This window comes from Sinohyriopsis cumingii, chromosome 4 (genome assembly GCF_028554795.1).
Source record: "Sinohyriopsis cumingii isolate HCF-2022 chromosome 4, ASM2855479v2, whole genome shotgun sequence".
Taxonomy (NCBI): Eukaryota; Metazoa; Mollusca; class Bivalvia; order Unionida; family Unionidae; genus Sinohyriopsis; species Sinohyriopsis cumingii.
Window position 1 is genome coordinate 19,002,681 of NC_142964.1, and position 12,192 is coordinate 19,014,872.

General features: G+C 37.3%; 6 non-coding genes across 6 annotated transcripts; all 6 read left to right on the forward strand.

Annotated features, from left to right (window-relative positions):
• Positions 1 to 1,975: 1,975 nt before the first annotated feature.
• Trnav-cac (transfer RNA valine (anticodon CAC)) lies at positions 1,976 to 2,048 on the forward strand. Its single transcript has one exon. It is a non-coding gene; the product is annotated as a tRNA-Val (tRNA).
• A 1,675-nt stretch (positions 2,049 to 3,723) lies between these two features.
• On the forward strand, positions 3,724 to 3,796 carry Trnav-cac (transfer RNA valine (anticodon CAC)). The gene has a single exon. It is a non-coding gene; the product is annotated as a tRNA-Val (tRNA).
• Positions 3,797 to 6,027: 2,231 nt separating this feature from the next.
• Positions 6,028 to 6,100, forward strand: Trnav-cac (transfer RNA valine (anticodon CAC)). Its single transcript has one exon. It is a non-coding gene; the product is annotated as a tRNA-Val (tRNA).
• A 1,675-nt stretch (positions 6,101 to 7,775) lies between these two features.
• On the forward strand, positions 7,776 to 7,848 carry Trnav-cac (transfer RNA valine (anticodon CAC)). Its single transcript has one exon. It is a non-coding gene; the product is annotated as a tRNA-Val (tRNA).
• Positions 7,849 to 10,077: 2,229 nt separating this feature from the next.
• On the forward strand, positions 10,078 to 10,150 carry Trnav-cac (transfer RNA valine (anticodon CAC)). The gene has a single exon. It is a non-coding gene; the product is annotated as a tRNA-Val (tRNA).
• Positions 10,151 to 11,825: 1,675 nt separating this feature from the next.
• Trnav-cac (transfer RNA valine (anticodon CAC)) lies at positions 11,826 to 11,898 on the forward strand. The gene has a single exon. It is a non-coding gene; the product is annotated as a tRNA-Val (tRNA).
• The last annotated feature ends 294 nt before the right edge of the window (positions 11,899 to 12,192 follow it).

The window sequence follows — 12,192 nt, forward strand, 5'->3', positions numbered from 1 at the left end:
AGTGTAATTAATCTTGCGAGAAAGCCCATACGAGAATGTTTAACAAGTAACTTTAAAAATAGTAACAAAAGATATCGGGACCTTCATTATACAAATGTGAAATTGCAAGAACTGTTGTCAGTAATAAAGGGTTTACTGGTTAAGATGGTATTGCAGATGTTTTACTTATAAAGATTTCACGATTTCACCTTGATGCTGGTAAACCTCTTGATCATAAACTATGCATAAAGGATTACAGTGATAGCTGATCTTGTTGTAGACAAATTGCATGGCGCTTATTCCTTATTTCGTTTTCATGATATAACTGTCAAGAAAATCCTGAATGACCTGATTGGATTTTATGATCCTGACAGCAAGAATTTAATATTTTTTATTCTCCTCGATTTCAAATGTCTTTGAGAAAGAAGTTTAGAAGCAGCCATGGAATTAGTTAACAGCACTGAATCTTATATTTGATTTTCAATTGTATTTTAGGATTCGTTACTCCTGTATTACTTTGTTAACTAGATTAGCTGAAACATCTTAATTGTTCACCCCAAGAAAACTCTTTGATTTTACTAACGATAACCTAATCTCATATACACTGAAACCTTAACAATGTGATGCTGTGCAGATGCTGTATTCCGAATGGCGGCCTTAAACTCTTTGATTGTTTAGAGGTCAAGTAGACTCATTTTGGTTACACACACCTTTTAGCTGGAATAAACTAAAGTCGTTCCAGTTGATAGTCTTATGTATACATTGTTACAAACAAGAAAGATGTATGTGAAAAACACCTAGGTGTGAATCCTGGTCTTCTGCTTCGATGACAGCTTTAGCATTCAATTAGAACCGCGTACATGCAAGAGGTAGACTACTAATATCAATACCACTTCTTTACATGGAGAGAGATAGAGAGAGTCCCGTGTTTATGTGTTACGCAATGTTGGTCCTTCAGTTATAGAAGGATCTATTTCTTAGACACGACTGAACAGTCATGACAGCAACATCTTCGCTAGGCATGGTTCCTATATGTTAACCCTATCAACACAATGGCGGGTCAATCAGACGCTGCAGAATTTTGGGTCAGTTAATCTAATGAGAAGTAGAGGCAAGCCACCGCATATAGTCAAAATCAGCTACTCCAAAATTTGAACACTCTTTCTACATGATCGAGATGGGAGATCACTGCTGCAATAGACTGATAAATAAGCGATATTCCAATGGCGATACGTTTTATGTACAGATATAGCCTTTCATAGAAATACACTTGTAATGGCTTCTCTGTGGTGGTATGTCATTGCTGAACCGACAAAGTATCCTTCTGAAGTGAATCGTCCCTACCATTTTCGGCCCATGCGCAAAGCACCGCTGTTACACGCTATTGGTTAGTTGACATTACATTCAAAGGGAGGTAACTATGCAATCGAGAAGATGTCGCTAGGACAAAGCACTGAACTATCTAATCTATTTGCCATGGTGTAAATACTGTTAATATATCACATCATTAACAAACGAAGATTTGACAGCCGTTGCGTGTCACAGAAAGACATACGTGGTCTACGTAGTAAACAAATCGCACCATAAGCACAGATTTAGTAGAAATGAAAAGTAATAGAATGACAAATAAATGATGCATATGTTGCTGGTTTACATGTGCCATATGGCAATACGCATAACATCTGAATTCTCCATCAAATAGGAACCTTTCCATATCCCCAGGATCAACATCATGCATACCATGATTTGTATCATGTATCGAATGAGTAGCTTTGAGCTGTACGTTGATCATTATGGTGTTGAAATTGTTCGTGAGCAAAACGAATTCGGTAATGTTAACTTCATTTTGAGATACGGACATGACATGACATGTCACTGAGCTACAAATGCGTATAATATTGATGATGCTGTGCCGAATGAACTATAGTTACTAATGAAAGGACCATGAAAGGTACAGATATCATCAGAAAGTGTATTTTGTAACCTTCGAACCAATGGTTCCGTAGTGTAGTGGTTATCACGCTCGCCTCACACGCGAGAGGTCCTGGGATCGACCCCCAGCGGAATCATCATATTTTGCCATACCATTTTTAAGCGTTTTAATTAATTATCAAATTCTTCAATTCACTTTAAATTTAGGGTCCTTGACTTTATGATGCCAATAGCTTCTATAATGAATGTTTGAGAGTGTTTCGCGACCAGGTCATAACCCTCATTAGATACTAGCATTACAAGCAGATTCCCTTCATAAGAGGTTTGAGACGATCACTTATTATGTCACTGACTGAAATAGTAGATTAGGTAGCTTTAAGAAATGAAGAAATAGTGTAATTACTCTTGCGAGAAAGCCCATACGAGAATGTTTAAAAAGTAACATTGAAAATAGTATAAAAAGATATCGGGACCTTCATTATACAGATGTGAAATTGCAAGAACTGTTGTCAGTAATAAAGAGTTTACTGGTTAAGATGAGATTGCAGATGTTTTTAAAGATTTGATGATTTCACCTTGATGCTGGTAACTTTCTTGATCATAACAATGCAAAAATGATTATAATGATACAATGATAGTTGATTTTGTTGTAGGCAAATTGCATGCCGGTTATTCCTTATTTCCTTTTCATGATATAACTGTCAAGAAAATCCTGAATGATCTGATTGAATTTTATGATCGTGACAGCAACAAACTAATGTCTTTTATTCTCCTTGATTTCAAATTTCTTTGAGAAAGACGTTTAGAAGCAGCCATGAAATTAGTGAACACCACTGGATCTTATATTTGATTTTCAATTGGATTTTTGGATTCGTTGTTATTGTATTACTACGCTGACTAGATTAGCTGCTGGGACAAGTCCGAGCTCACGTGATAATAAGTATAACCTTTTGAGCCAATCATATTTCGGCGTTGACGTGTGTGCCGCATAGATTACCTACTTTGAAAATCGTGTCGCATGTATGCGATGTATGTGCAGTGAAGAAGACAATGTCTAATTCTTGCATGGAACATGGTTCATTAAGTTGAATCGAATTAATGGGAAGTAAAAATTACGTTTGCATCTCCCACTTTTCTGTAATTCAAGGATGGTTGCATCGTAGAGTCGCAAACATGGTACATGTAGCTCTGTTCACCGGTTTCCACGTGTGCACGTACTTGTCCCAAGAGACAAAATTCGCGAAATCGCACGTTTCGGAGCCCGTAACTTCAGTTTGGTACAACGCAGAAAAGTCAATGATGGCTTGATGAATAGAAAAATATCTCCGGAGTAGAACAAGCCATATAGTATGGTCGTGTGCCTTTATAGACGGAAAGAGAAGAAGGAAATCGAGGGTCATGGGTGGAACTAAATATTTGGAAGTTACGTACCTTCCCTCTTATATATTATGATAGAGAGGGTCCTATGCCAGAAAGGATCATGGGGGTTATCTAAGGTAATTTTGTCACTCTATATGAGAATTCTCCTTCAGATTATGTTTTTTTCTCTCCATCCAGCTCGCGTCTAATACCTATGTATCGAATGAGTAGCGTTCATCTTAACATTGATGATTATGGTGCTGAAATTGTTCGTGAGCAAAACGAATTAAGCTAATTTTAACTTCATTTTGAGACAAAGACATAACATGTTACTGAGCTACAAACGCGGATAGCATTGATGATGCTGTGCCGAATGAACTATAAAAACTAATGGAAGGACCATGAAAGGTACAGTTGTCATCACAAAGTGTAGTTTGGAAGCTGAGTACCAATGGTTCCGTAGTGTAGTGGTTATCACGCTCGCCTCACACGCGAGAGGTCCTGGGATCGACCCCCAGCGGAACCATAATATTTTGCCATACCATTTTTAAGCGCTTTTATTACTTATCAAATTCTTCAGTTCGCTTTAAATTTAGGGTCATTGACTTTATGATGCCAATAGCTTTTATCATGAATGTTTGAGAGTGTTTCGCGACCAGGCCATAACCCTCATTAGATACTAGCATTACAAGGAGATTCCCTTCATTTGACCTTTGAAACGATCACATATTATGTCACTGACTGAAATAGTAGATTTAGTGAGCTTTAAGAAATGAAGAAATAGTGTAATTAATCTTGCGAGAAAGCCCATACGAGAATGTTTAACAAGTAACTTTAAAAATAGTAACAAAAGATATCGGGACCTTCATTATACAAATGTGAAATTGCAAGAACTGTTGTCAGTAATAAAGGGTTTACTGGTTAAGATGGTATTGCAGATGTTTTACTTATAAAGATTTCACGATTTCACCTTGATGCTGGTAAACCTCTTGATCATAAACTATGCATAAAGGATTACAGTGATAGCTGATCTTGTTGTAGACAAATTGCATGGCGCTTATTCCTTATTTCGTTTTCATGATATAACTGTCAAGAAAATCCTGAATGACCTGATTGGATTTTATGATCCTGACAGCAAGAATTTAATATTTTTTATTCTCCTCGATTTCAAATGTCTTTGAGAAAGAAGTTTAGAAGCAGCCATGGAATTAGTTAACAGCACTGAATCTTATATTTGATTTTCAATTGTATTTTAGGATTCGTTACTCCTGTATTACTTTGTTAACTAGATTAGCTGAAACATCTTAATTGTTCACCCCAAGAAAACTCTTTGATTTTACTAACGATAACCTAATCTCATATACACTGAAACCTTAACAATGTGATGCTGTGCAGATGCTGTATTCCGAATGGCGGCCTTAAACTCTTTGATTGTTTAGAGTTCAAGTAGACTCATTTTGGTTACACACACCTTTTAGCTGGAATAAACTAAAGTCGTTCCAGTTGATAGTCTTATGTATACATTGTTACAAACAAGAAAGATGTATGTGAAAAACACCTCGGTGTGAATCCTGGTCTTCTGCTTCGATGACAGCTTTAGCATTCAATTAGAACCGCGTACATGCAAGAGGTAGACTACTAATATCAATACCACTTCTTTACATGGAGAGAGATAGAGAGAGTCCCGTGTTTATGTGTTACGCAATGTTGGTCCTTCAGTTATAGAAGGATCTATTTCTTAGACACGACTGAACAGTCATGACAGCAACATCTTCGCTAGGCATGGTTCCTATATGTTAACCCTATCAACACAATGGCGGGTCAATCAGACGCTGCAGAATTTTGGGTCAGTTAATCTAATGAGAAGTAGAGGCAAGCCACCGCATATAGTCAAAATCAGCTACTCCAAAATTTGAACACTCTTTCTACATGATCGAGATGGGAGATCACTGCTGCAATAGACTGATAAATAAGCGATATTCCAATGGCGATACGTTTTATGTACAGATATAGCCTTTCATAGAAATACACTTGTAATGGCTTCTCTGTGGTGGTATGTCATTGCTGAACCGACAAAGTATCCTTCTGAAGTGAATCGTCCCTACCATTTTCGGCCCATGCGCAAAGCACCGCTGTTACACGCTATTGGTTAGTTGACATTACATTCAAAGGGAGGTAACTATGCAATCGAGAAGATGTCGCTAGGACAAAGCACTGAACTATCTAATCTATTTGCCATGGTGTAAATACTGTTAATATATCACATCATTAACAAACGAAGATTTGACAGCCGTTGCGTGTCACAGAAAGACATACGTGGTCTACGTAGTAAACAAATCGCACCATAAGCACAGATTTAGTAGAAATGAAAAGTAATAGAATGACAAATAAATGATGCATATGTTGCTGGTTTACATGTGCCATATGGCAATACGCATAACATCTGAATTCTCCATCAAATAGGAACCTTTCCATATCCCCAGGATCAACATCATGCATACCATGATTTGTATCATGTATCGAATGAGTAGCTTTGAGCTGTACGTTGATCATTATGGTGTTGAAATTGTTCGTGAGCAAAACGAATTCGGTAATGTTAACTTCATTTTGAGATACGGACATGACATGACATGTCACTGAGCTACAAATGCGTATAATATTGATGATGCTGTGCCGAATGAACTATAGTTACTAATGAAAGGACCATGAAAGGTACAGATATCATCAGAAAGTGTATTTTGTAACCTTCGAACCAATGGTTCCGTAGTGTAGTGGTTATCACGCTCGCCTCACACGCGAGAGGTCCTGGGATCGACCCCCAGCGGAATCATCATATTTTGCCATACCATTTTTAAGCGTTTTAATTAATTATCAAATTCTTCAATTCACTTTAAATTTAGGGTCCTTGACTTTATGATGCCAATAGCTTCTATAATGAATGTTTGAGAGTGTTTCGCGACCAGGTCATAACCCTCATTAGATACTAGCATTACAAGCAGATTCCCTTCATAAGAGGTTTGAGACGATCACTTATTATGTCACTGACTGAAATAGTAGATTAGGTAGCTTTAAGAAATGAAGAAATAGTGTAATTACTCTTGCGAGAAAGCCCATACGAGAATGTTTAAAAAGTAACATTGAAAATAGTATAAAAAGATATCGGGACCTTCATTATACAGATGTGAAATTGCAAGAACTGTTGTCAGTAATAAAGAGTTTACTGGTTAAGATGAGATTGCAGATGTTTTTAAAGATTTGATGATTTCACCTTGATGCTGGTAACTTTCTTGATCATAACAATGCAAAAATGATTATAATGATACAATGATAGTTGATTTTGTTGTAGGCAAATTGCATGCCGGTTATTCCTTATTTCCTTTTCATGATATAACTGTCAAGAAAATCCTGAATGATCTGATTGAATTTTATGATCGTGACAGCAACAAACTAATGTCTTTTATTCTCCTTGATTTCAAATTTCTTTGAGAAAGACGTTTAGAAGCAGCCATGAAATTAGTGAACACCACTGGATCTTATATTTGATTTTCAATTGGATTTTTGGATTCGTTGTTATTGTATTACTACGCTGACTAGATTAGCTGCTGGGACAAGTCCGAGCTCACGTGATAATAAGTATAACCTTTTGAGCCAATCATATTTCGGCGTTGACGTGTGTGCCGCATAGATTACCTACTTTGAAAATCGTGTCGCATGTATGCGATGTATGTGCAGTGAAGAAGACAATGTCTAATTCTTGCATGGAACATGGTTCATTAAGTTGAATCGAATTAATGGGAAGTAAAAATTACGTTTGCATCTCCCACTTTTCTGTAATTCAAGGATGGTTGCATCGTAGAGTCGCAAACATGGTACATGTAGCTCTGTTCACCGGTTTCCACGTGTGCACGTACTTGTCCCAAGAGACAAAATTCGCGAAATCGCACGTTTCGGAGCCCGTAACTTCAGTTTGGTACAACGCAGAAAAGTCAATGATGGCTTGATGAATAGAAAAATATCTCCGGAGTAGAACAAGCCATATAGTATGGTCGTGTGCCTTTATAGACGGAAAGAGAAGAAGGAAATCGAGGGTCATGGGTGGAACTAAATATTTGGAAGTTACGTACCTTCCCTCTTATATATTATGATAGAGAGGGTCCTATGCCAGAAAGGATCATGGGGGTTATCTAAGGTAATTTTGTCACTCTATATGAGAATTCTCCTTCAGATTATGTTTTTTTCTCTCCATCCAGCTCGCGTCTAATACCTATGTATCGAATGAGTAGCGTTCATCTTAACATTGATGATTATGGTGCTGAAACTGTTCGTGAGCAAAACGAATTAAGCTAATTTTAACTTCATTTTGAGACAAAGACATAACATGTTACTGAGCTACAAACGCGGATAGCATTGATGATGCTGTGCCGAATGAACTATAAAAACTAATGGAAGGACCATGAAAGGTACAGTTGTCATCACAAAGTGTAGTTTGGAAGCTGAGTACCAATGGTTCCGTAGTGTAGTGGTTATCACGCTCGCCTCACACGCGAGAGGTCCTGGGATCGACCCCCAGCGGAACCATAATATTTTGCCATACCATTTTTAAGCGCTTTTATTACTTATCAAATTCTTCAGTTCGCTTTAAATTTAGGGTCATTGACTTTATGATGCCAATAGCTTTTATCATGAATGTTTGAGAGTGTTTCGCGACCAGGCCATAACCCTCATTAGATACTAGCATTACAAGGAGATTCCCTTCATTTGACCTTTGAAACGATCACATATTATGTCACTGACTGAAATAGTAGATTTAGTGAGCTTTAAGAAATGAAGAAATAGTGTAATTAATCTTGCGAGAAAGCCCATACGAGAATGTTTAACAAGTAACTTTAAAAATAGTAACAAAAGATATCGGGACCTTCATTATACAAATGTGAAATTGCAAGAACTGTTGTCAGTAATAAAGGGTTTACTGGTTAAGATGGTATTGCAGATGTTTTACTTATAAAGATTTCACGATTTCACCTTGATGCTGGTAAACCTCTTGATCATAAACTATGCATAAAGGATTACAGTGATAGCTGATCTTGTTGTAGACAAATTGCATGGCGCTTATTCCTTATTTCGTTTTCATGATATAACTGTCAAGAAAATCCTGAATGACCTGATTGGATTTTATGATCCTGACAGCAAGAATTTAATATTTTTTATTCTCCTCGATTTCAAATGTCTTTGAGAAAGAAGTTTAGAAGCAGCCATGGAATTAGTTAACAGCACTGAATCTTATATTTGATTTTCAATTGTATTTTAGGATTCGTTACTCCTGTATTACTTTGCTAACTAGATTAGCTGAAACATCTTAATTGTTGACCCCAAGAAAACTCTTTGATTTTACTAACGATAACCTAATCTCATATACACTGAAACCTTAACAATGTGATGATGTGCAGATGCTGTATTCCGAATGGCGGCCTTAAACTCTTTGATTGTTTAGAGGTCAAGTAGACTCATTTTGGTTACACACACCTTTTAGCTGGAATAAACTAAAGTCGTTCCAGTTGATAGTCTTATGTATACATTGTTACAAACAAGAAAGATGTATGTGAAAAACACCTCGGTGTGAATCCTGGTCTTCTGCTTCGATGACAGCTTTAGCATTCAATTAGAACCGCGTACATGCAAGAGGTAGACTACTAATATCAATACCACTTCTTTACATGGAGAGAGATAGAGAGAGTCCCGTGTTTATGTGTTACGCAATGTTGGTCCTTCAGTTATAGAAGGATCTATTTCTTAGACACGACTGAACAGTCATGACAGCAACATCTTCGCTAGGCATGGTTCCTATATGTTAACCCTATCAACACAATGGCGGGTCAATCAGACGCTGCAGAATTTTGGGTCAGTTAATCTAATGAGAAGTAGAGGCAAGCCACCGCATATAGTCAAAATCAGCTACTCCAAAATTTGAACACTTTCTACATGATCGAGATGGGAGATCACTGCTGCAATAGACTGATAAATAAGCGATATTCCAATGGCGATACGTTTTATGTACAGATATAGCCTTTCATAGAAATACACTTGTAATGGCTTCTCTGTGGTGGTATGTCATTGCTGAACCGACAAAGTATCCTTCTGAAGTGAATCGTCCCTACCATTTTCGGCCCATGCGCAAAGCACCGCTGTTACACGCTATTGGTTAGTTGACATTACATTCAAAGGGAGGTAACTATGCAATCGAGAAGATGTCGCTAGGACAAAGCACTGAACTATCTAATCTATTTGCCATGGTGTAAATACTGTTAATATATCACATCATTAACAAACGAAGATTTGACAGCCGTTGCGTGTCACAGAAAGACATACGTGGTCTACGTAGTAAACAAATCGCACCATAAGCACAGATTTAGTAGAAATGAAAAGTAATAGAATGACAAATAAATGATGCATATGTTGCTGGTTTACATGTGCCATATGGCAATACGCATAACATCTGAATTCTCCATCAAATAGGAACCTTTCCATATCCCCAGGATCAACATCATGCATACCATGATTTGTATCATGTATCGAATGAGTAGCTTTGAGCTGTACGTTGATCATTATGGTGTTGAAATTGTTCGTGAGCAAAACGAATTCGGTAATGTTAACTTCATTTTGAGATACGGACATGACATGACATGTCACTGAGCTACAAATGCGTATAATATTGATGATGCTGTGCCGAATGAACTATAGTTACTAATGAAAGGACCATGAAAGGTACAGATATCATCAGAAAGTGTATTTTGTAACCTTCGAACCAATGGTTCCGTAGTGTAGTGGTTATCACGCTCGCCTCACACGCGAGAGGTCCTGGGATCGACCCCCAGCGGAACCATAATATTTTGCCATACCATTTTTAAGCGTTTTTATTAATTATCAAATTCTTCAATTCGCTTTAAATTTAGGGTCCTTGACTTTATGATTCCAATAGCTTCTATAAGGAATATTTGAGAGTGTTTCGCGACCAGGTCATAACCCTCATTAGATACTAGCATTACAAGCAGATTCCCTTCATAAGAGGTTTGAGACGATCACTTATTATGTCACTGACTGAAATAGTAGATTAGGTAGCTTTAAGAAATGAAGAAATAGTGTAATTACTCTTGCGAGAAAGCCCGTACGAGAATGTTTAACAAGTAACATTGAAAATAGTATCAAAAGATATCGGGACCTTCATTATACAGATGTCAAATTGCAAGAACTGTTGTCAGTAATAAAGGGTTTACTGGTTAAGATGAGATTGCAGATTTTTTTAAAGATTTGATGATTTCACCTTGATGCTGGTAACTTTCTTGATCATAACAATGCAAAAATGATTATAATGATACAATGATAGTTGATTTTGTTGTAGGCAAATTGCATGCCGGTTATTCCTTATTTCCTTTTCATGATATAACTGTCAAGAAAATCCTGAATGATCTGATTGAATTTTATGATCGTGACAGCAACAAACTAATGTCTTTTATTCTCCTCGATTTCAAATTTCTTTGAGAAAGACGTTGAGAAGCAGCCATGAAATTAGTGAACACCACTGGATCTTATATTTGATTTTCAATTGGATTTTTGGATTCGTTGCTATTGTATTACTACGCTGACTAGATTAGCTGCTGGGACAAGTCCGAGCTCACGTGATAATAAGTATAACCTTTTGAGCCAATCATATTTCGGCGTTGACGTGTGTGCCGCATAGATTACCTACTTTGAAAATCGTGTCGCATGTATGCGATGTATGTGCAGTGAAGAAGACAATGTCTAATTCTTGCATGGAACATGGTTCATTAAGTTGAATCGAGTTAATGGGAAGTAAAAATTACGTTTGCATCTCCCACTTTTCTGTAATTCAAGGATGGTTGCATCGTAGAGTCGCAAACATGGTACATGTAGCTCTGTTCACCGGTTTCCACATGTGCACGTACTTGTCCCAAGAGACAAAATTCGCGAAATCGCACGTTTCGGAGCCCGTAACTTCAGTTTGGTACAACGCAGAAAAGTCAATGATGGCTTGATGAATAGAAAAATATCTCCGGAGTAGAACAAGCCATATAGTATGGTCGTGTGCCTTTACAGACGGAAAGAGAAGAAGGAAATCGAGGGTCATGGGTGGAACTAAATATTTGGAAGTTACGTACCTTCCCTCTTATATATTATGATAGAGAGGGTCCTATGCCAGAAAGGATCATGGGGGTTATCTAAGGTAATTTTGTCACTCTATATGAGAATTCTCCTTCAGATTATGTTTTTTTCTCTCCATCCAGCTCGCGTCTAATACCTATGTATCGAATGAGTAGCGTTGATCTTGACATTGATGATTATATTGCTGAAATTGTTCGTGAGCAAAACGAATTAAGCTAATTTTAACTTCATTTTGAGACAAAGACATAACATGTTACTGAGCTACAAACGCGGATAGCATTGATGATGCTGTGCCGAATGAACTATAAAAACTAATGGAAGGACCATGAAAGGTACAGTTGTCATCACAAAGTGTAGTTTGAAAGCTGAGTACCAATGGTTCCGTAGTGTAGTGGTTATCACGCTCGCCTCACACGCGAGAGGTCCTGGGATCGACCCCCAGCGGAACCATAATATTTTGCCATACCATTTTTAAGCGCTTTTATTACTTATCAAATTCTTCAATTCGCTTTAAATTTAGGGTCCTTGACTTTATGGTGCCAATAGCTTCTATAATGAATGTTTGAGAGTGTTTCGCGACCAGGCCATAACCCTCATTAGATACTAGCATTACAAGGAGATTCCCTTCATTTGACCTTTGAAACGATCACATATTATGTCACTGACTGAAATAGTAGATTAGGTAGCTTTAAGAAATGAAGAATTAGTGTATTTACTCTTGCGAGAAAGCCCATACGAGAATGT